Source organism: Papio anubis, chromosome 4 (assembly GCF_008728515.1).
Source record: "Papio anubis isolate 15944 chromosome 4, Panubis1.0, whole genome shotgun sequence".
NCBI classification, from domain to species: Eukaryota; Metazoa; Chordata; class Mammalia; order Primates; family Cercopithecidae; genus Papio; species Papio anubis.
The window spans coordinates 118,670,929-118,696,836 of NC_044979.1; the positions used below are offsets into that span (position 1 = coordinate 118,670,929).

Genomic DNA, 25,908 nt, shown 5'->3' on the forward strand with positions numbered 1-25,908 from the left:
AAACCTACTTGACTGATTTGACTGTTAGTCTGTGGGTTTGTTAGTCTTTAGGTCTCCAGTGTTTCCCAAACAAGAATCAGGCTGCAAAGCTGTGTGGTGCTCCAACACCCAAATGGCCTCCCTGGCCCAGGAGAATGATGGAAAAGAAAGACCCTCCCACAGGATAGAGAACAGGCACCTCTGACAGTAAGATGAATCAGAGCCCTGTGAGGCAATTGCTCCTCACACAACAGAAGGCATTTGCTACTGAGACATGAGACTTGTTCTAGGTCAGAGATGCAAAAAGGACAGTGTCGAGTAGCTTACATGAAGACAGCAACATTTTTTTTTCCTCAATACAATTCTGTATGGGATTTACTATCTTCCCACATTTAGTATTGTAGAAGCGAAGCCTAATGCCAATTTATTGATTCATTTTCTTTGCAGATAATTGTGTTTTCTGTTCTCATATTATATACATTTTTACATTGGTTCTCCTCATTTTGGAAAAATCAGAAATTTTACCAAGGCATGTCTGGATGTCAATCTTTTTTATTATTTATTTCCCTCTTCAAGAACTTTCTTCAGATTGTGAATGTCTTTTCTATGAATGCTATGACTGTAGCTGTTGGTTGTCTTTCCTTCTAGTTAGGTACAAGTGCACACACACACACACACACACACACGTGCACACAGGCACACACACATGAACCCAGACACATACACACAGATGAGCTTTTTATTCTCTGGGATCTATAGTTTATATCAATAGCTTGTAGTTTTTCACTTTGTCGTCATCTGTTAATACTTTGTCCTTTAAGTAGGAGAAACTTTCCTCCAAACAATAAATTCCATTTCCTTCCTGTTCAGTACCATTGATTCCAGCATTTGAAATTTTAATAATCATATTTTTCATCTGAAAGAAATCATTTGTCATTTCTGATTGTTCTAATGTTCTCATTAAATAGCCACTTTTCTTTCTTTAATCTGCTAAAGAATATGAATATGAAATAGAGGTTTTTGGAAATATTCTTTTTTCTCATGGAATGTGTCTACAATTTAATACAGTAATACTTAGGTTGACCCATGACTTCTCACGACTTCTTTTTTGCAAATTTTGTATATTAAGAGCAGCTAGATATCTGTTGTCATTTTTGTCCAGTCATAGGATTTAAGTTTTTTTTTAAATTTCCCGAAGTTACAAAAGGTGCTTTTAAAATGTATATTCCTTATAATGCAGCCATAAAAAATAATGAGATCATGTCCTTTGCAGGGACATGAATGAAGCTGGAGTTCATTGTGCTTAGAAAAGTAACACAGGAAAAGAAAACCAAATACCACATATTCTCACTTACAAGTAGGAGCTAAATGATGAGAACACCATGGACATATAGAGGGGAACAACACACACTGACTGGGGCCTTTTGGAAGGTGGAGGGTGGGAGGAGGGAGAGAATCAGGAAAAAGAATTACTGGGTACTAGGCTTAATACCTGGGTGATGAAATTATCTGTACAACAGACACTCATCAAATAAGTTTACCTACAGAACAAACCTGCACCTATAGCTCTGAACTTAAAAGTTTTAAAATATATTTTGATAAAAAGAAACACACAAGAAACAAAACAAAATAAAATAATATAAAATGAAATGTGTGTTCCTGAGTTAGGGGTTCAGTTGAGTCTGAAGTGGGCTTTTGTGTCACAGCAATGCCCATGTTTCCTTCTAGTTCATGAATTCGGCTGTAACAGCCAGCAGCAGATCATGGTTGTTCATCACTGGTCAGGATTGTTTTGTTTGCTAGGAGGGAGAATGATGAAAAACATAAGAGAAAAACGCGTGCTTCTATCTGCTTGTATAATCAGTTTGTTATCAGTTTGTGGACTAAAGACCAATTTGCCATGTTCCTGGACAGAGTCTATTCCACTTTTATAAGCTTCTACACGGAGTCTTCAAACTTTTCTCAAGAAAGCCGTGAGCTTTTTGAAGGCAGAGATGGTATCTCCTCTAGTGTCGAGGCAGGAAATTTACACGTGTGCTCAGTTTTTAGGACTTGTAGGAATGAAAGAATGAATGAAGATGCAAGCCAAGCAGTTAATGGGTGAGTTCTCCTGTAACCACTGTGCTGTGAGAGTCCTGCTGTCCCTAGACTGCCTCACTGTGTCCCCTCCCTGGGACCACTGTGGTGGGTGTACTCTGCACCAATTTTATGCTATGCTGGGAGGGCATCTCAGGGAACAGCAGGTGTATGATACCCGAGGAGATAGACATGTGGTCTCTTTTTATTCACGTATTACTATCTCTGATGCTGCACTTAGTCTCTCCTTGGAACTCTCTCCATCTCTATCCATTTTTCTCTGCCTCCCTTTTCTCTGTCCTGGTGGCCTTGAAGCTCAAAGGATGGAGAAATCATCAGATCAGTGGATACAATAATTTGTTTATATTCCAACTTTGTAAATCAGGGATTATATGACTTTGGCCAAGTTGTTCACTTCTATTCTAAGTTCCAGTTTCTTTATATACAGGACCCAGCACTGAAACAGATGAACTTTCAGGTATTTTTGAGATTCTCTAGTCAATTCTCGATGTCAGTTCATTCCCACCAGTCAGTTTCCCAGTTACTCTTTGCTTCCAGGTAGGCACCGCACTACCTTTCCCCACTTTTTTTCCTCCACTTTCCGGAGCAGCCCATGCTGCTGGCAGTGGGGCTCTCTGCTTAGAAGTCACTGCATTTCTATACTGCTTTGAGGCACAGATATCAATCCCTTTTCTAGGTAAGACAACTGGAGTTCAGGGAGGTGAACCCACTAGCAAAAGTGACATAGCAGTTAACTATCAGAACCAGAATTTGATTTTAGGCCAATCTGAAACCATGATCTCTTGCCCTTTTGTATTTTATTTTGCTCAAAATAAAAATTCAGAAAACATAGAGCAAACATGGTTTTTATTAATTTAGAAGTTAATTCACAGTTCCACGTTATTATTTTCTCCTTATGTGTTGGGCACTACGCAGAGAACACAGACTGCCTTAGTATGAGTAAATGAAAGGGCATTTCAGTGCTAGCTGATACTGGCTCCTAGACCCTAGCTTGGAGTTGAAGAAGGGTGATAACTCTTAGCTCTCCACACAGAGGTGAATGGGCAATGCCCTGGCCGCCTGTGGTGTCTGTAGCTGTGCCGAGTCTATCTTGCAGGTCAGTGATTAGTGGTGGAAACGGACTCGTGCTTGCTTGATGTTAGAGATACCACATGAGAGAGGCTGCACAAGTTCTGACATCAAACTGCCTCGGGAGAATGTACACGGGACTAAATGGGTGTGTGGGCCTGACCCCACTCTTAAGTCATTGAGTAATTCTTTTAATTAGTCACACAACACTTTCTAAATCTAACCACAACATTTAGAAACAACATTTGTTTAGAAATTCAACATGCTGCACCAGAACCAAGTTCGATCGTATTGCTTGTGACTCAGGGTCTAAAGACTGCAACAAACTTAGCAAAGATGTGGTTGGTATCCAAAGGGAAAAGCTCTTCATCTCAAGGTAACATCTGCTTGAAGGGCTTGGTGCCCCAGAGGGTACTTTACCAGAAGGCCATTAAAGATACAAATGGTCTCTAAACTCCAACTTATTTTATGTTTCAATTCAGCAAGCCAGAGTCATCAATTTTTTTTCGTTTTTTCTTTTTTTTTTTTTTTTTTGGTCTATTCAACAATACTAGTCAGGGAGGCAGGTAAACATGAAATTGGCAGATGATAACTCTGAAACCTAAACCCGTAGAGTAAAGCCAAATTAAAACATTTGCAAATGTTCTTATTCTTGTATGTTGATTCATTCAAAATAGAGACTTCCTTTTTGATTTTTAAATAGATACTAGTTTCATTCCCATGACAATTTTGTTAAATATAAAGAATGTTTTCTTATACACTTCCACAGGACAATAAACAAATTGAAGTGCAAAGTCATTCCACTCCGAGAAGGGAAATTTCAAAATACATTTTAGAATTCAGGAACTTTTGCACTGCATGTGAATTAACTATTTTTAGCCTAAACATGAGACTTATATTTAGAGGCTGAAATCAGCTGATATAGCCTTATTTATGGTCTGACCCAACTGAGAGATGAAATCCGCTGTGATCATGGGCTTGGACATATAAATTCAAACTTAGTCTCTAAATATAAGGGGATCCTGATGACTAAAGGTAACATTTGCTGGAGTTTTCAGACTTAACAAAAGAGTGTCCATTTTTGAGTGTTTTACATTACATTTTTTTAATTGAATTTTTTTTAATTCAGCAGCTAAATTCCTTTTTAAATGATTTTATGTCTTGTCCTGATTACTAATGGGAGCTTAGAAATCATACTGAAAACTTCATTAAGTTCTTCATTCATATTTCAGTAAAAGTTCCCTCAATTGACTTTCACATATATTTTGCAAACTTAGCTTAATTTTATCAGAACATCTTTGGTAAAAATTATTGATATACTTTTATTTCTTTGGAAAACACAATGTATTAGCCAACCTACTGTGGTAAAATCAACTGTGTTTTTCTCAGTAGAGTGATGGTCCATTCTTTTCTTTATTCTTATTAGCAGGGGAGATCAGATACTTCCCCAGTCATAAGGATTCAGAATTACTCATTTGAATGGGAGGATATAATCTCAAAGTTCCTTTTGAAGCTAGTAAACATCATCCTAGTCTAAATTAGTTCTTTCTAGCAATCATTCAACAAATGACATTTCTTATAACTGGATTTCACCTTATTTTCTAGTGAAAGTGCCTTTTAAAATGTATGGAGTAGTGAAATGAGCAGACCAAGGAATTTAAAGACATAGGGAAAAATAATAAAGTGGTAAGAATTTTCCAAAACCATGAGTTCACTGTCTTTTTCTTCACATATTTGATTAGTTTATAGAACTGAATACCTTCACAACTTAGAGTAATAGAAAAACTACCTCTCCACTTTTGTTGTTGTTGTTTGTTTGTTTTCAGAATTTGGCTTCATTATGTAGTAGAGAAATAATTTGGAGTCATTTTGAGACAGAAGTAGGAGTTCTGTCAAGTCAATACTGCATTGCAGTTTGGTCCACTGAAGAAGCTATGCCTGAGATACAAAAGATGCTTCTACACGTTACCCGCTTTGTTTTTGTTTTTGTTTTTTGAGACGAGTCTCGCTCTGTCGCCCAGGCTGGAGTGCAGTGACCGGATCTCAGCTCACTGCAAGCTCGGCCTCCCGGGTTCGCGCCATTCTCCTGCCTCAGCCTCCCGAGTAGCTGGGGCTACAGGCGCCCGCCACCTCGCCCGGCTAGTTTTTTGTATTTTTTAGTGGAGACGTGGTTTCACCATGTTAGCCAGGATGGTCTCAATCTCCTGACCTCGTGATCCGCCCGTCTCGGCCTCCCAAAGTGCTGGGATTACAGGCTTGAGCCACCGCGCCCGGCCCCACGTTACCCGCTTTATGTTCACTTCCTCTCCCCTTTTCTCTCATCAACTTTATTGGGTTAAAACGCCACATACAGCTTTGTGTAAATGACTCCCTGTGTCTGGAGTTTGGTTAGAATTTTACGTCCTAAACCAAACTTGTGGCTATGCTGTTTGCACCCTGCCGTAAGACTTGACATAATACAAAATATAAAGTCATAGGAAAAACTTCTGGATGCCACCCCAAACCATGGAGTATTCAATTTAGAATCTCCTGAATGTCAGGATGACAGATGGCACACAATCTGTATGGATCCAGCTCTTGAGCAGCAGAAGCTCATAACTGAGAGGCTACACTGATTAAAAGATACAAACACTGTTTCAAGTTGTCTGTATCAGAATCACAATGTTTGTTTGAAACTGATCCTTCACTGGGAAAAAAAAAAAACAAAAAACAGTTTGATTAAATTGAAGAGAATGTGGTAACCTGTGAATTCTGAATAGCCACTCCATGAAAACAAGTTAGTATATGATATTAGAAAGATGAAGGGGAGGAGTATTTCCTGACACAGCACTCTTCAATCTCTCCATTTTGATTACAAAAGCAGGCCTTACAATATTGATTTCATATAATATGCATTATTTACCAAATTTTAAATTTGTCCTAATTGGATAATAACATGTACTGCTGTTAGTCTTCCCCATAGATGTCATTTTCTTATGCTTCATTTCCTCAAAGTCAAACTCTAATCCTGTAATCTTCTTATAGATGTTTTTTAATGTCATCCCAATTGTCTCAAAGTGAGTGGTAGGATTGTATGCACAGGAAATAAAGATCTGGCTTTCTGTTACCAAGTCTTTCGGTACCAGGAGGCCACTGATGCTAACAAATTCCCATCTAGTTGGATCCAAGAGCTCCATAGCTGGTCTGACTTCCTTCTCAGGCTCCTTGGTTTCCACAGTTGTAGTACCTATGGCAATATACTTCCCTTGTGCTGCTACACTGTGCGCGGAGGAGATCATGCAAACACAGATGTCTGACTTTCGACTGACTTGGTTCTGTGGAATAATGATCTGGCAGGAGTTGACATCACTGGTGTTCTTGATGGGGTGGCTGAGGATGCAAATAACTCTGATTACCTGGCCCACTTTTTCTGGCCGATCTTTTACATAGCGGAGGTCACAGATAAGCTGCTTACAATGAGCAATTTCTCCTTCGGATTTTACACCAATTACTTTTCCATTCTGCCCAATGATTTCTTCAATTGGTTTATTCAGCATATAGGTACCTTCATAAATAGCACTTAGCCTTGCAGAAAGCCTTGTGGCAGTTCTCCAAGGCCACAGAGTGGATAAAGGTATTGACTTTTGCCATATCTTGCCAAAGATTCACTGTCATGTTTAATTCTATTAATGGTTTCACAACATGGTTGATCTAAGTAGTCATCAGTTTTATAAAGTGCAAGAGCATGACCAGTAAAATCTGCAACATCTTGGTCCAAATCAGATTTCTTATACACCTCTCACATTGTGGTCTTCTTAGGATCAATTCCCTCTAAAGTTCTCGGATCTTTTTCCTCTAAGTTGGCAACATACATTAGGAATTTCTTGAAGTGATGTTTCTTAAACAGTCCTATTAAGCTAGATGTCAGGGCTTCTGTTTCAGTGGAAGGAACCTTGTAGATTTTTCCACCCTTATAGACAAATCTCCCTTCAGTCACTAAAATCCAGATAGCGAGTTATCTCTGTATAAAGCAGCGTCTTAACCAGCTGACCATTAGCCACAAGGAACTTGGGAATCAAGTCAACATTCCAGTCTCTTCCTCTCCTCATTGATGCTGATGGTGGTCCCAGTATTTTAAATCTTTTGTATAAATCTTCCAGTAATGTTATAGAGGCACTCTCTCCTCCATAGTAAAGGTTTCAATCCATTTGAAGAACTTTCTTGCCCTTCACTGACTTTATACCGGAAAGGATACATTCCACCAGGCCGATGCCCAGCACAATCACATCGTACTCCTCATTCATGGTGGATGGGGCAGGTGTGGACGCAGGACCCGAGAAAGGAAAAGGCGCACGGGCTCCGTGACCACCCTATGAGGCTGTGAGGTGCTCTCTGGCATGAGGGAAACTGGAAGAGTATCTTTCCACCTTTTTTTTTTTCTTTTCTGAGACGGAGTCTCGCTCTGTCACCCAGGCTGGAGTGCAGTGGCGTGATCTTGACTCATTGCAACCTCCCCCTCCCAGGTTCAGGTAATTCTCCTGCCTCAGCCTCCTGAGTAGCTGGGACTACAGGTGTGCACCACCACACCCGGCTAATTTTTGTATTTTTAGTAGAGATGGGGTTCCACCATGTTGGCCAGGATGGTCTCGATCTCTTGACCTCATGATCCACCTGCCTCAGCCTCCCAAAGTGTTGGGATTACAGGCGTGAGCTACCATGCCCACCCCTCTCCACTTTTTAAGGAAGTATTATTTCTAGTTAAGTTTACACTGGATCTTCAACTTTATGAAAATCATCTAATTTAAAAATATTTTCAATACTTTTTCTTTGACTTCATTTTCCTAAGTAGACATTTCTCCTGCTTGAGTATGGCCTAAATATATTGTTTTGTTTCCATAGCTTGAAGGATATTGGATTTAACATTATCAACATGTAAATCACTGCTCTGCCACTTACTCAGTTGAGTAAAATGGGAATAATAATATCTACCATGTGAGACTGCAAAACGGGTTACTGATGTGATGTTCGGGAGATCCCCAGCACACACAGTATCTGGTGGACAGCTGTCTTTCATAAATATATGTTAAACTGGAAAATCAAGTCATGCTCTCTTTGATTTATTTTTACAAAGAATATGAAACAAGATAGCATAATTAATGATAGAGACAGGACTTGAACTCAGCCCCTCTCCTGTTTCAACCACTTTTTCAGGCACATAGGTACAAAGCAAAAACATAAAATAAAAGTAAATAAAACAGATAACATGAAAATATTTTTTTCCTTATTCCTTAAAACATATTTCTGTTTGGCCACACATTCATTCTGATCCAAGTTTCTCTGTAGAGAGCTGTTGTCCAGCATTTATTGTGTGTATGGCTGGTTAAAAATGAATGCAAAATTCTCAGCTCTTGCAAACCAACTGCAAAAGACAAAGAATGGCAGCCAAATGGGGAGGATAGGTGTTCCATGAGAACATCTCAGAGAATCGTCAACCAATATGCCCTGCAGTATCAGACTGTATTGATGTTGGTTCTATGCTGAGCTTTACTGCCATTTGCTATTTATTTTGACAAGCAGTTAAACCATCAGGAATGTGCTGATTCATTGCCCCTCTGATAGGAGATCATGGAGCACAGGGGACAGTTTGGTAAGTAGGCTTCACACTGTGCTATTTTTTTCCCTAAAGGTTTGGTTTATCATTAAGAAGCAGGGAAATGTGGCAGAAAAACAAAACAAAACAAAAAACCATGGCCTGGATTATAAGACCCTTTTTTTTTTTTTTTTTTTTGAGCTGGAGTCTTGCTCTGTCCCCCCGGCTGAAGTGCAGTGGTGTGATCTCGGCTCACTGCAAGCTCCGCCTCCCAGGTTCATGCCATTATCCTGCCTCAACCTCCCGAGTAGCTGGGACTACAGGTGCCCGCCACCACACTCGGCTAATTTTTGTGTATTTTTAGCAGAGACGGAGTTACACTGTGTTAGCCAGGATGGTCTTGATCTCCTGACCTGATTATCCACCTGCCTCGGCCTCCCAAAGCATTGGGATTACAGGCGTGAGCCACCATGCCTGGTCTGTAAGACGCTTTTTTTCTAGCACCAATTTTGCTAAAAATTCTCAATATATAGGTTAGGATATTTAATTTTATGTGACAACTTAACTGGATCATAGAGTGCCTAGATACTTGGTTCAACATCATTCTAGGGGTATCTGTGAGGGCATTTGTGGATGTGATTAACATTGGAATCAGTAGACTGAGTAGAACAGATTACCCTTCCCCAAGTGGGTGTACAGCATCATCTACTTAGGTGGAGACCTGAATAGAACAAAAAGTTGAAGGAAGGAAGAATTCACTCTCCTCTCTGTGTGAAGGCTTGAGCTGGAACGTTGGTCTTCTGCTGCCCTCAGACTGGAAATTACATCACAGATGCCCCTGATTCTCAGGCCTTTAAACTCAGACTGAAATTATGCAACTGGTTTTCTTGGGTCTTCAACACCCAGAGATCAAATTATAGGGATTTCTCAGCATACATAATCATGTGAGCTTATTTCTTACAATAAATATCTTTCTATATATTGCATATGTAGATACGGATATATGATATCTATTATATTCTATCTACATACTGTGAAAGCATATGTATCTTTAGATCTATATCTATATGCATGTATGCATGGATGTAAGTATATATGTATGTATGTATATATCTATTTACCTACCAATCATCTATTTTATTTGTTCTGTTTTTCTGGAGAAACTTGGCTAGTGAAATGCATCCTTAGGCAATTTTATCATTGTGTAAACATCATACAGTGTACCTACACAATCAAAGATGGTATAGTATACTACACACCTAAACTATATGGTATAGCCTATTGCTTCTAGGCTATAAGCCTGTATATCATGTACTAAACACGGTAGGCAATTGTAAAACAATGGCAAATATTGGTTTATCTAAACTTAGAAAAGTTGGTGGAAGGTGGAAGTATGAAAGATTAAAAAATGATACACTTTTATAGGGAGCTTATCATGAACGGAGCTTACAGGACTGTAAGTTGCCCTGGGTGAGACAGTGGGTGAGTGCTAACTAAATGTGAAGGCCTAGAACATTATGACACACCACTGTAGACTTTGTAAACACTATACACTTAGGCTACATACAATTTATTGGAAAATATTTTTCTCCAATAAAAAATTAACCCTAGCTTCCTGTAACTTTTTTACTTTATTAACACTTAGCTTAAAACACATTGTGCAACTGTACAAAATTATTTCCTTTCTTTGTATTTTTATTCTATATGCTGTTTTCTGTTTTTAAATCTTAATTGTATTTACTTTTTAAACTTTTTGTTAAAAACTAACACAGAAATACACACACTAGCCAAGGTCTACACAGGTCAGCACTGTCAATATCATGGTCTTCCACCTCCACATCTTGTCCCACTGGGAGCTCTTCAGGGAAAATAACATGCATGGAGCTGTCATTTCCTGTGATAACAATGCCTTCTTCTGGATAGCTCCTGAAGGACCTGCCTGAAGATGTTTTACAGTTAACTTTTTTTTTTAAGTAGAAGTACACTTTAAAACAATAATGAAAGCATAATATAGTAAATACAAAACCAGTAACATAGTCATTTATTACAATTATCAAGTATTATGAACGGTACATCACTGTATCTGCTACAATTTTATACAACTGGTCACACAGTAGATTTCACTACACCAGCATGTCCCCAAACATGTGAGTAATACTTTATGCTACCTCACCACGGATATGACGGCAATAGGCAATAGGAGTTTTTCAGCTCTGTTGTAATCTCATGGGACCATCCTCGTACACGCGTTTCATCTTTGATGTGTGGCATCATTATGCGACACATGACCATAGATAGCAATACTACTTCCAAATCATACCCTGGATTCTTCCTCTTCTCCCCGCTGCCTCATTGTGTTGGCAGTTTTTCCTATCCTCATTCACCTGGATCACAACAATAGTCATCTAACCAGTTTATTTCCTTTCTTGACATCCTATATTACAGTATTTATCTCCACGATAGCCTGGCTTATCATCTATAAATGAAAATCAGTCCACGACTTTTTCACATTTAAAACCATCAGAGGCTGCCCATCAGAGTATAAACCCTACCTCCTTCCCACAGCTTGCACAAGTTCTTCACGGTCTGCCACTGGCTACTGCCCCCACTTCATTCCACACCATCCTTGAGCTGGCCACCAAGTTCATCCACGGTGTCTTTTGTCATGTGTGGGCTTTTGTATAACTGTCAGAGGGACTTCACACTAGGAGGCATTTCCAGCCAGATACACTCTTTCCTATGACATTCATGCCGCAGACTGCTTCTTATCATTCAGATTTCAGAAACAGCTCTCCAGATGGTCTCAATCAGCTGTCCTGATTCTCTTGTCCACTCCACAGTAATCCCTGCTCCGCGTAAATCACTATTTCCTAGTTTTCAAATGATTAAATAAATGTATTGATGTGTTCGTTGATGTGCTTCCTCTCTGTCTGGCTCATGGGGATGTGTATTTTCTGAGAGAAAGAAGCAATTATTCAATACTATTTCTCCAGTTCCAGGTACAGAGGCATGTCTAATATAAAATAACCATCCTAAAGTATTTGTTGAATTAAGCAACGTGAAACATTTATTTCAATAGTGTACATCAAATGAATTTGGTACAAATGCACAATTTATATGTCAAATCTGCCTTAATACTTTCCTCATTAGTGTGCTGTAATTAAAATACAATTATGTGACAATACTGCATTGTGTGATGGTTTTCAATGATTTATGATCTTGTCTTTGTCAACTTGGATGGCTATAACAAATTATCATGGCTGATATACAATAAAAATTGATTTCCCACAGTTTTGGAGGCTGGAAAGTTCAAAGTCAAGGCAGCAGTAAGCAGATTTAGTGTCTGGTGAGTGTGTACTTCCTGGTCATAAATAGTTTCTTTTATAATGTCTTCAGATGGTGGAAGGGAGCTCTCTGGGCCTCCTTTATGAGGGCACTAATCCCCCCATGAGAGCTCCACCTTTATGACCTAATCACCTCCAGGAGGCCCCACCTCCAGCCACCATCATATTGGGGATTAGGTTTAATCATAAAAATTTTGGGGAGATAAAAACATTCGGTCTCTAGCAGATCTCTTATCATCATCCACAAAATGAAAACACAGAATAAAATAATTATCATTAGGAACTCACAACTCCCTGAAACATATCTATGGGTTTCAGTTTTTGAATGTACTAGACAAGCATTGAGTCAGTCTCCTCTGAATGTCTGGATTCAACTGAGTTTCTAAATGCAGGATTTTGAGATTAGTGGTAACTGAAGGAACTCCTGATTTCTTCCTTGAGAGGCCTGGACTAAGCATAGCAATCTTCCATTCTAATATCTCAATAGAATCATCTAAGTACAAAGCTGATCTCCTGAAGAGTTTGATAGAGGAATTTAGTACAGTTATAATTTAACTAGTTCTCATGACTGGAGTCTAGGACTCCTAACTCATAAACATAAAGATATGTGCCAATAAGTTAATTTCAGATAGAAAAGATGGATGAGTCTATGTGTTTTTTCTTTGTTTTTTTTTTTTTTTTTTTTTCTAATGTCCAGGGATGATTCATTACTGTATTAGATATTGCTATTGCATGAGCAAAAAATTCTGTAGTTCCACAGTAAAGGGAAAAAGATGTATAACCTCATTATTGATATAATGCCATTAAATTAGTTGAAATGCTATGACCACAGTGTCTTTGGCAAGGCTGGGCACCCTCATGGGAACTGAAACTTGATGTGAAATTAACATATTGTATTAGCTAATGCACAATGTAGTGACACATCATAGATAAATGGCTAATGGGCAGCAGCAATAGCTGATTGTCTGTATAGTTGATCTTGTCTATTATAATTTTTTTAAAATGATGTTTTTATAAGAGAAAAGCGAATTACAAAGAACCAGCAAAATTAAGGTCCCAGTCTGTTACTGTGAACAAGTCCTTGACATCATTCTATCCCACCATATTCTTATACTGGTTTAAGAATTTAGAGCTAAAAGTTTTAATATATAAAACGATGATAAAACTATCAGGCCCCTATGGTGTTTTTTAAAAAATGCTTGCTATTATTTTATCTCAGAAGAGACAAACCCATGGAATGATATTTTCTTCACACAAACTCCCTGTTTGCTTGAGTTTGCACTTGTTAAATTTTGACTGAGAGTTAGTCCACAGAAAAAGCTAAAAAGAGAAATCTCTCATAGAATCGCTGCCAGGCCTATAACAAAAGCCACCCTGCTGTTTGTAGCTCTAATAATAAACTCTCTTTTATACAGGCCTTTCAAAGTTATAGGGTCACAAAGTGCCTTGAAATAAATTTCAAAGGGAACAGCAAATTCTGGAATCACACCCAAACTCTTTATGTTCATGACTGTAGCAGAGTTAATAAATTGTGGGCATAAATGAATAACTGCAATGTCCTGCTTGGAAACCCAGTGGTGAGTATGTTCATCAGAAAAAAATGACCAGGTGTTGACAGGCAATAGAAAGGAATTATGAGCACCAGGGGTTTAGTATCGATACCTCAGGAATGTAACTTATGTGTCAGAAACAAGGCTAGGGCCCTGGGAAAGGAAGGCGCAGAGATAGACGTACTTTGCAGACTATTACTGCAAAGCTTGGTGTAAAGAGAAACAGGAGACTGAGCTGATTATCATATTCATGAGCTTGTCAACAATAATTGGCCAAAGCCTAGTTAACATAGAAACAGTAAGAGTCTTGACCGTTCATTTTCTGGGATTATCTCCTATGCAAAGCCTGCAGGAGCTCAACCATCCCCTACTTCACATAAAGATAATTAATTTTCTTCCTTGTCTTTTCTTTCTTCCTCCCATCAGTATTGAGAAAGAACAAATAATTTGAATGGAAGACTTGGCATATTTTGTATCCAAGACAGAGATTCTTCAATCTCAGTTCTCTTCCACATCTAAGGGGACTGCTCACATTTGAAATTTCATGAAGGAGGGTGGAGTGGAGCCTCTACCACATATTAGGACCTGGTTCTCTTAAATGGAGACATTTTCTTCCCTATTCTAAACTCCCAAAGCATCCCACTTCTTTGAGACTTAGCATTTTCTACTTTGTGTTACACTTTACGTAAATGTCATTTTTAACTATATGTTCTCTCCTGTGGTCACCTCTAATCACCTTTAAGAGAAATCTGTATGCTAATTTCTTGTCTCGTCGACTAGTATTTTGTATATTGTACAGTATCAGTAAATATTCCTCATTTTCTGTATTTTTATCTCCATGGTAAGAAATGCCAAAGTATGCTTTGTTAGTTTCCTAATTTATTGTTTTTTGTTAGTCAGCAAAGGCTTTTTTATGTCTAGCTTACTGTGTATTTACTTGCTAAAGTCCATATTTATTTTAGTTAATTCTTCAAGGCAGTGAAGAATTCTCTGATTTCTGCTAACCTACACATCACATATATGATTTTCATGTATTGGCATTTACAAAGTTGCCTTTATTGTTAGCACACTGTAAAATCTATTTAGGTAAAATCTAACTTCTCAAGGCAACTTGGAATTATGTTAATATATCATATCTCTGATTATGTCATTAAGTAACTATTGATTTGGAATTAGGTACCATTTCCTGCTTTACTATAGATTCCCTTGACCCAAAGAAAGATTATTAGTCACTGAAGCCAAAACTTTCATTTAGTGCTAAACATTTTGCCAATATTTTACGAAATTACAATCTTTAATCTTGAACATAACACTTCCAGGGACTGGAGGTCGAAATCATCCTGTTTCATCTCTGGGCATCTTTTCTGATGTAAAGTCTTCCTGAACTAAAACCAATATGTACTTAATTTTTCTTCAGTGGTCTTTGTCATAGACCTTGTAGGAAAAAAAAAGGAAATATCTTATCCACAGATAGTCAAAACTTTTTTAAAGTAGTTCCATTCTCCCGCTGAATTTTCCTCATTTTGTGCAGTTTGGAGACTATTCACTGATGTAAACCCTGCCTGCTAACTGGGTTTGCTTGTGTTGCTGAGAGTACCCTAAATTAGGCCAAGTAGTGCCAGGAGTGGGACAGGGCATGTTTTGTGCTGAAGTTATGGTCTCTGTGAAGCTGAGGTTCACAGTAGGACATTTTTTAAATAGCACAACTCTGTTGAATAATGTTGAACTTACAACTGAAAACCTTGTTTGTTTTTAATCTATGCATTTATTCATTCCTTGAAATATGGGAGCCCCTGTAAGTACACTGGTGAATTAGGTCAACATAGACCTCGCTCTCACAGATCTTAAAATCTAGAAGGCAAAAAAGTCAATTAACTCAGTGATATTTAGCTGCACAAAACATAATATGATAGGTGTAGCATGGGAACCTAGAACTACAGAGGAGTGCATATCCCAGTGAAAGGTCAGCTAGGCTGACTCAGAGGACTGGGGAAGAACTGGAGGCTTGAGTACTGGAAATGGTGGTCTCCTGCAGAGATTGGTGGTAGAACAGAGAGAAGTGGGATCAGAAAATCGATATTTGGGAGGCAGATTTAGCAGGATTTAGTGATTAATCATATGTGAAGTAGTAAAGGAAAGAAGAAACACAAGATGATATCAGATTTGTGGGTTTGGCACATGGCTAGATAGTGAGGCTATTCATGGAAACAGGGAAGGAGAGGAGAGACGCAGGACTGGGAGAGTAGAGAGGCAGCACTGGGTAGTACCTGAGATCACACATGAACAGGGTAATGACAGTAGAAGAGGCCTCAAACACAGACACAATCAAAATAGAAAGGATGATCCCAAGTTCAAAATTCAATGATTTCAACACATTGACTAGAAATGCAGAAGAAAAAGTCTGGTGTCAGGGAACCCAAGGGGCATGGAGTTTGATACAGAAGGAGAGAGTCAACAATGTCAGAAAGTACACAAAATTCACATACATCAAAGCCTTATAAAATTAATTTCATTTATTGATAAGAAAGCTATTCATGACTTAAAAAGTGATTTTGGTGAAATGGTGGAGGCAGAATGTAATATATCCTAAAGGTCAGGGGAAAATAAAGAAAACAAGAAAGTGACTTTGGCAACAAAGTTCAGAGATCAGATCAGATGGAGTAGCAACACCTGTGAGGGGAAGGGTATTTTTAAGATGAAGACATTGGGATACTGAATAAAGGGGCCTGGCACAAAAGGAGACACTAACAGCCTGTGAGAGAAGAGGAAGTCAGTAGAATTCTCCCAAGGGAAATGTTCTCCATAAAGCTTCTTCTTTTGAAAAAAATTAAACAGCTTTATTGAAATATAATTTGCATATCATAAAATTACCTCACTGTAAGTGTGCAATTTAGTTATTATAGTCATTTATAGAGTTGTGCATCTATCTCTGAAATCCAGTTTCAGAACATTTCTGTAATCTCCAAATATTTTCTCATGCGGGCTTGCAGGTCTTCCTCGCTCCCAACCCCCTCAACCACCAATCTGCTTTTTGTTTTAACAAATGTGGCTGTGCTAGGCAATTTAATCATATACTGTGTACCATCTGTGTCTGTGTTCTCTCACTTAGCATAATTTTTGTAGACTCTTCTGTGCTCTAGTATGTATTCTTTTATTTACTGAATAGTTTTCCATTTAGTGGACATACTACACTTTTATTTATCTCTTCAAATGTTGATGAATATTTGGATTGTTTGCAATTTTAAGGTGTTACTAATAATGATGTTGTGAAAAATCGTATGCATATTTTCATACAGACATGTTTTCATTTCTCTTGGATACATTCCTGGGAGTACAGTTGCTGGTTAAATGAAAAGTTTATGTTTCATGTTTTAAGAAAATGCCAACCTGTTTTCAGAGTGGGTATATCATTTTTTATTCCCATCAGCACTGTATAAGTGTTCTTAGTCTTCTGAATTTTGTCAACAATTGATACTGTCTGTCTTTTAAAATTATAGCTCTCTTAGTGGGTGTTCAAAGTTATTTCATCTGGTTTCAGTTCTGTCTTCTAAGGACTAATAATGTTAAGCATCTATGTGCTTACTTACCATTCCTATATTTTCCATGAAATTTCTATTCAATTTTTGTGTCCATTTGTAATTGAGGTGTTTGTTTTGTTATTATTAAAAAATATGAATTACTTGCAATCCTTTATTAAATATATGATTTACAGATTTTTCTTCCAGTTTGTGGCTTGTCTTTTCATTTTCTTAATGATGTCTTTTGAAGCACAAAGTTTTAAGTTTTTTGGTTCAATTTGTCCATTTGTCCTTTTTAGAGATAATGCTTTTGGTGTTCTATTTAAAAACTTTGTGCTCAAAACAAAGTAATAAATATTTTTCTTCTGTTTCCTTCTGACAGTTTTATAATTTTAACACCTACATTTATTTGTATAATGAATGTTGCATTAATATTTGTATACAATATGAGGTAGAGATCTATGTTTATTATTTTGCTCTGGATATTCAATTGTTCTCACACTATTTATTTGTGGAAAAAAAAAACAACAACACTATTCTTTACCCATTAAATTTCCTTGGAATCTTTGCCAAAAGCCAAATAACCATAAATGTTCTCTTTATAGTTTTTAAAAATAATTATTAAAACTAACTGCAGCGTGTAACACTGATTTCTGCTAAATTTTAACAAAATTAAATCAATTGTTTAAGAATTAAAAGTTGAACAAATTAGAAATAAAGTTTTTTGAAAATACTTGGAATAAAATGTTAACAAATCTTAAGAATACACTTATCTTCAAAAAGGAATAAAGTATATATGAGGGATTTTGAAGTACACTGAAAAGCTTTCCAATGATAAATTATCCATAGATATTGTTATACCATTAAAGTAAGTATAAATTTGAAATATGTTCTTAGTCAGACAGAAATCTCAGGAAGCTAACAAAGGTTGGGGAACAGAATATTCCCCTTAAAAACAGTAAGTCAAGTCCACACAGAAAGTAAACCAGTTAAGGTTGGGCACGGTGGCTCATGCCTGTAGTGCCAGCATTTGGAACGCCGAGATGGGTGGATCACTTGAGGTCAGAGTTCGAGACCAGCCTGGACAACATGGTGAAACTGTATTTCTATAAAAATACAAAAATTAGCTGGGCATGGTGGTGCACACCTGCAATCCCAGCTACTTGGGAGGCTGAGGCAGGAGAATTGCTTGAACCCAGGAGACGAAGGTTGCAGTGAGCTGAGATTGTGCCACTGCACTCCAGCTTGGGCGTCAGAGCAAGACTCCATCTCAGGAAAAAAAAAAAAAAAAGAAAAAGAAAAAAAAGAAAGTGAGGCAGTTAAAAGTGGAGCTTCTTTAGTTTATAGGCCTTACATGGAATCAGTTTATGGCATCTGCCCGGTACATGCCTGATGGGTGAATCAGGCAGTGATTGGTCATGGGGCCAAATATCAGAGCCAAGAAAAGAAAGCACAGCTCAGTAATAAGTGGACAAGAAATGTGATAAAAGGATCAGTTGAGACAAAAACTCAGTATTAAAGATCAAAGCTAAACAGTTATTCTCAATTAGGCTTTCCTGGATTTTGAGATTAAAGGAAGCAAGAATAGTTTTTGCCAAATATGAAAGAATCCTATTGAATAATATTTTGCTGTGGTCTAATCCTAAAATAGGACATAGAAATATTTTTTTTTCTTGAGTGCCTACCATATGTTGGTACTGTTTTGAGTGTTTTCATGCAGATTTCCTTCGTCTGATTTTAGATACCATATTGTGTTTGTCCATTTTGTGTTGCTATAAAGGAATACCTGATGCTGTGCAATTTATAAAGAAAAGAAGTTTATTTGGCTCAAGGCTTTTCAGGCTATGCAATCATGGTAGCAGCATCTGCTAAGTGAGGCCTCAGGAAGCCAACAATCATGGGGGAAGGTAAAGGGGGAGAAGGCATGTCACATGATGAAAGAGGCAGCAAGAGAGAGGAGGAGGCTCCTTTTAACAACCAGCTCTCATGTGAATAATAGAGTGAGAACTCACTCATTACCATGGGTAGAGTATCAAACCGTTCACAAGGGATCCATACCCATGACCTAAACACCCTACCAGGCCCCACCTCCAATACTGAGGATCGCATTTCAATATGAGATTTAGAGGGGACAAACATGCAAACTATATATGAATAATAATTTTAAAAAGGAGTGAAAGAAAATTGCTCAAGGCACAAAGGACCTGAGTCCAGATTTAAGAACAATCCTCTTTCCTTTGATTTATTTCAGCCCGCGAACTGAAGAAATATAGTATGTTTTTTTGCACTTTCCTCTAACTTTCGAAGTTTACACACCCAGCCCCTGGGAAATTAAAGAATGATCCATCAAAATGGGTGACACTTAAGTCGCATTGACTGTAATTTTTGCCAGTAGTCCACCACTATAACCCCCATTTAAAGAACATGGTCTCAAGCCTTGCGTGCATAAAGTTCACATGGGAAAAATTTAAAACACATACTCCTGGTGGGTTTAATAACCAAAGATTCTGGTTTAATAGATCAGGGATGGTACCTCATATAAGTGTTTAAAGAAATTTTTTATAACAAAGAAAAAAAAGTAGTGATTTATGTGTGTGGTCACAGACAAAATTTTGAAAATTTTCTCTGTGTCTATTTTCCATGTGGGTAATGGAATATATTATGAATTGATTCAAGGATTTAGATATCATAGGTCTGGTTGCAGTTATCACAGGTAATGATAACGGAAATCCAGAAAATTAGATGATGATAACCACAGCTAAGATTCAGGAGAAACAGGTCAGATTAGACAACCACTCACTGGGGGAGCCCAGATATGCATCTAGTCTGATTACCCACTGGGGAAGAAAGAGTTAAAGCAGTTAGTTTTTCATCCATTGCTTCCTGAAAAGTAGACTAATGATCTAGTCTTACTCTTTATAAACATAAGTTGATAATTTGACCTCTTGGCAATAAGAGAAATGATAGTTAATTAAAGGAAAATCATGATCTGTGGAATGCTAATGGTTGGGTGTCCCTGTTTTAGAAATGTTTATAGAAAGCAAACCAACAATCTGTGGATTTTAGAGGGCTGACTCTCCAAAAAATGTCATATAAGATCCATAACTCTCTGCGTCTATAAAATGGAGATGCTTCCTATTACAAATACTCATCACTCTGTGAGGTGACCCGCAAATCTCTGCTAGAGACCTCATTTCAACCTGGGACAGACGGCCCGTGTCCAGTGTGAGGAAGGAAAGATTTAGAGAGCCACACCAAATGCCCCCAGACGGCCCGTGTCCAGTGTGAGGAAGGAAAGATTTAGAGAGCCACACCAAATGCCCCCAGACGGCCCGTGTCCAGTGTGAGGAAGGAAAGATTTAGAGAGCCACACTGAACGTCCCCAGTTTTCTCGCCTTTGCTTTTGTTCTCGATTGTCTGGGTCCTTGAAACTATTAGTAAAACTGGATTCTGGGCAAGATCTGTGACTAATCTGATTTGATTTGACAACCCAATCATTTGTGCTAGATCAATTAGTCTTCATAGTGATGTCGGAGATTTTCTCATGGGTTAAAACCTTCCACCACAGTACCCTGCAACACACTGATTTACCCATTAATTAAATGATATCATGGGAGCCTGGCAACTCACTATAGTTTCAAAAGTTTCTTGGACTAGTCAAAGGACATAGTTGGTATGCTTATACAAGATAGGTCCTCAAGCGCAATTGTTCATTTTAAGAAAAGAAACCAAAATTATAGTTTTGATTATCAAAATTATAGTTTTGATGTTATAATAGAAATTTAAAATTTAAATATTTTGAATATTTTACTTCTAACATATTTACAGTGGTAAAAAAATAATAATATTTTTTCAGTTGTGGTTAATGTTAGGCTTCTGAGCCCAAGCCTGCAGGTATACATCCAGATGGCCTGAAGCAACTGAAGAATCACAAAAGAAGTGAAAATGCCCAGTTCCTGCCTTAACTGATGACATTACCTTGTGAAATTCCTTCTCCTGGCTCAGTAGCTAAGCACCTTGTGACCCCTGCTCCTGCCCTCAAGAGAACAACCCCCTTTGACTGTAATTTTCCACTACCTACCCAAATCCTATAAAACTGCCCCACCCCTAACTCCCTTTGCTGACTCTCTTTTCAGACTTAGCCCACCTGTACCCAGGTGATTAAAAAGTTTTATTGCACACACAAAGCCTGTTTGGTGGTCTCTTCACATGGACGCGTGTGACAGTTAATACAAAAACAGATACTCCAAAAAAAGTGTTGGAGGAATAAAATTACTTTATAATTATTTGGCTTGTAAATGTTGTGCAAAGCCGCACTCTACATGGTGGGTACTATATATATACAGTTTTAATTATTTTACATTTAGTGCTTGCTTGACCTTGGACAACTCTCTTAATCTGTTTGACTCAGTTGTTTGATATGTAAAATGAAAAACATGAAGGACCAGGGGAAGCGGAAACAAGAATGAAACTTGAGGAACAAGAAAGCGGAAGAATGGAGGATGAAGAGGAGGAGGAGGATTAAATAAGGGGAAGATGAATGTATATGACAGCACTTAGAATAGACTCTGACACCTTATAAGTGCTATATAAATGTTAACTAGTATAATTTTTAATTTTTTAAAATTTTTAGATATATAATATTTTTAGACAAAAATTTAAAAATGTTTAGGCATAATTTATGGAGAACAGTATTCTACATGTGTATGTATATGTAAGTATACATATATAAATATATATGTAAATCAATATGTTTTATCCCTTTTTTTTCAGAAAACAAGCATACAAATATCTACATGCAGTACCACAGGTATTCTAAAGTCCATCCTTTACCGAATTATCAGAAAAGACTGTATGTAACATTTCTTAATAAATGTATGAATAATTTTCTTATAAATGCTTAGATTGTTAAAATATAGGAAGATAGAAGTTTGCTGACAGTGTTGGAAAGTAAAAGCAAAGTATCCTGCTACCTCAGAAAGTCTCTCCACTAATGAAGCAGAGTTTTGCTATTGAATAAACACTAAAGAAGGTCGTAATGCCCATCACAGGCACTTCTTAAACGGAGCACAAAATCAGAAAGAAATCTGACCCTTTTAAGTAGCTAGGAAGATACAATCCAATACATATATTTTCACAGGATAAACAACCAGTACTCAAGTAAGAGAAGGTAACAGCACCATTTGCAATATACTGTTGATTCTAAATTCACCTAATAATAAAATTGGCTACCTCTGTTAGTTAATTGCCTTTATTCAGAAGAAAAATGGGACTTCTTATATCTTCTTGACAAGCAGGTAGTTTTACAACTAGAAATCAAACACCTAAATTAAAGTCTCACTCTCCTGCCTAGGAGGGGAGACAGAGGCACTAATGTCCTTGACATTTCCATTTCAAAGAGATGGCTCCCAAGCCCCCGAGGAAAACATTTCTGGTTATAAAACTGGAGAGGAGCTTATTTAGTGTTTAAACAGGTTTACATACCTCTCAATGGTACATGGAAACGATTTACAATTAGCAGTTTCCTAAGGGAAATGCTCTAAGAAAAAGAGGGGAGGTCTCTTCCCCCTTTTCACCAGGGAAATTTTCAAAATTTCTCTTCAGATTCTTATTTGCCCTTATGGTAGCATAGGCTTCTGACAAAAATTAGATTTTATTAGAGTTTAGAATAAAACAGTTGTTCTACAAATGAGGTTGTTACTGATTTAATATTTCCTCACATTCATTTACTTATTCTTCCCAGCTTTCGATTCCACAAGGGCTTGTTAATAAATTCCCAGGGAGCTGTTTGCCTGTGTCACCAAAAGTCTATAGAATATTCTGTGATTAACAAAAACAGACACACAGAAATCTCCTGAATAGAAATTCAGAATCCTAGCTTGTCCCGTCTTCTAAGATATTTTAGATGTTGCTAAGCATGAAGGCTATGGGCTTATGATCACTTCATGTTTTATTTTTGATTTGAAATAATGCTCTTTTACAAAATGATACATTTCTAGAAAAAGGATCCAATGGAAAAGATTAGATTGATGCGACACAACCGGAGTCTTTTCAAAATGAGCAGAGAGACTGTTCCAATATCAACATTAACAGTGGCGTCCTGATCATTTCCCCTGTTAATGCTAAAATGAATATAGATTTCTTCCTTCATTAAATACCAACATTTCTGTATTTGCCAGAGAATATTAATCACTGGCTTCATAGAAGGCTCTAGGGAAGAGTAAGTGCTCTCCACAAGACCAGTCTGGTTGCTGTGAGTATTCACAGACAAATGAAGTCCAGCTGCTTATTCTCACGGCGTAACAACAAGATGCAGACAAACTGGGAAAGAAAGGAGTTTATGTTTGCAATGGTTACAGGGAGAACGTCAGAGTAACTCACCAGACCAACTAAAAGTTATAACTTTTTTCTTTAGCTTATATATACAATTCAGGTTTATGCCTACCCTTCCTTCCTTCCCCTTCCCCTTCCCTCCCTCCCTCCCCTCCCTCCCTCCCTCCCCTCCCCTCCCCTTCCTTCCTTCCTTCCTTCCTTCCTTCCTTCCTTCCTTCCCTTCCTTCCTTCTTTCCTTCTTTCTTTCTTTCTTTCTTTCTTTATTTCTTTGTTTTTCTTTTTCTTTCTTTCTTTCTTTCTTTTCTTTCTTTCTTTCTTTCTTGCTTTCTTTCTTTCTTGCTTTCTTGCTTTCTTTCTTTCTTTCTTTCTTTCTGTTTGAGGCCGTAGTTTCACTTTTGTCTCCCACGCTGGAGTGCAATGGCACCATCTTGGCTCACTGCAACCTCCACCTCCCGGGTTCAAGGGATTCTCCTGACTCAGCCTCCCAAGTAACTGGGATTACAGGCATGTGCCACCACGCCTGGCTAATTATTGTATTTTTAGCTTTCACCATGTTGACCAGGCAGGTCTCGAACTCCTGACCTCAGGCGATTCACCCTTATTGGCCTCTCACAGAGTGTTTCTTAATCAATCTAATCTTAACTAAAGGTCCTCATGTAGGAAGGTTTTTTAGATTTGTTCTTGGACTGGATTAAAGAGGTTGAGAAAGTCCAGGTGTGGTTTTAATTTTTTTTTTTTTTTTTTTTTGCATTCCAGCCCTTGTACTCAGGCACCAATTTCTCCAGCTCTTTAATATTTATCTTATACATTCATTATTACAGCAAAGGGATAATGCAGACTTAGCTGCTTGTGGAGCTCTGGCCTGCCACCAGAGGACTGAACCCAGAAAGAGTACCTCTGTCAAAGGACAGGGCCCCTGGAGGCCTCCCCAAAAGGTGATGCCTCAGATAAATACTGAAGAGTAATTTGCCAGGTGGGAAAGCAGGATAAGGCATTTCAGTCAAACCAAAGCTATAAAGACTTGAAAAAAGGTATTTATTTGGAAATAAGTATTTGCGTGTGTGTTTGTGTATGCGTGTGGTGGTGGTGGTGATTATTTAGTGAGTCAGAGAAGTGTCAAGAAAAGGGCTAGAATATGAGTTAAGAGCTATGTCATCCTGACCTTAAGCAACAGTATGCTATATAAGGCATTTTGCATTTCATCCTGAAGAAAGTTCTGACAGATTTCAGCAGAGATGGAAAATCATTAGTTGCATTGTTGTAATAAAATCTTCTCTTTTGACAGCCTGAAATAGGTGGAGGAGGCAGCACCGAGGAAGTTGTACAGCACAAGGCTGGCAGGATGGCAGGGCTTGTGCTACCAGCAGATTCAATGTAAGGAGGAATTTAGTGGAGCTTGTCTAAGGTGAGAGGTTGAAGGACATCACATTTGAGAATTAGGTCTTACAGTTGTGAATTTAGCCTTAATCAAGCAAATTTGTAGCTGATTGCTGTTAAAACTTGCACTACTGAATGTAGGATTCCTGGGGTGTTTCTTATCTGTAAAAAAAAAAAAAAAAAAACAAAAAAACAAAAAAAAAAAAACAAAAAAAAAACAGTGACTATTTTATAGCCAGCCTTCTCTCTTGAGTATGCGTGCCAGGAGAGTGAATGAGGAACAGGCAGCTGTCAGGTGGCTGCAGAGGACCCAGAAGGTCACCTCAATGAGAGGCTAATTTGGCACTGAGGCTGATGGGAAAGGCACCTTATTGTAGTCCTTTTTGTGTCTCTTAATTAACTGCATTAAATTTCAATTTTCTTAAAATGCAGGAATTGAATAGATGACCACTGAAGACACTTTCAGCCCTCATGGTCTAAGACTCTTGATTGACATCATCTAATTTGGAGCTCGTGGCCTAGTTTTCAATTTTTAAACCTTCTATTTTTGATTTTCATGAGAAAACCTTTCTATGTCTGGTCACATCTACTTTATGTGAATGAATTAACTAGAGAGAAATACAGACTACTTTTCCTCCTTTTGTAATTAGGATAATCTTTTTCATGTCAAACAACAGTGAAGGTTATGCTTGTCTGTGAAATGGAAGTGGTATTCTGAAACTCGTATAGATAATTAAAAAAAAAAAAAGAACATGATGTGATTTTGCCTAACTGGTAAGGTGCCACTTTGCAAGGCACAGGATAGCGTCCACAGTGAACGCTTCCACCTTCCTATGCTCTGCCTCAGATGGTCCCATTGGCATGCTCCACTTCATTTTTCAAAGCTAATTAGAATATATTCACTTTTGTCTGTTACATATTCAGGGAGAAACCCTATATCTATACAAATGAGGTGGACTTTCATTGCCAATCGAATTTACTAAAGGACCCAGGCAGATGAGGGACTGTCAGAGAGATTTTCCCAAGGAAAGCACAGAGCAGAGATGGGCACCCTGTGCACGGGCCCCTAGTCT

At 37.9% G+C, this 25,908-nt stretch overlaps 1 long non-coding RNA gene and 1 pseudogene across 1 annotated transcript; one reads left to right on the top strand and one right to left on the bottom strand.

Annotated features, from left to right (window-relative positions):
* Positions 1 to 2,002: 2,002 nt before the first annotated feature.
* LOC116274532 lies at positions 2,003 to 25,908 on the top strand. The gene is made up of 4 exons (XR_004183275.1): positions 2,003 to 2,079; positions 21,899 to 21,935; positions 24,744 to 24,863; positions 25,268 to 25,908. It is a non-coding gene; the product is annotated as an uncharacterized LOC116274532 (long non-coding RNA).
* On the bottom strand, positions 6,091 to 7,610 carry LOC101018420 (annotated as a pseudogene).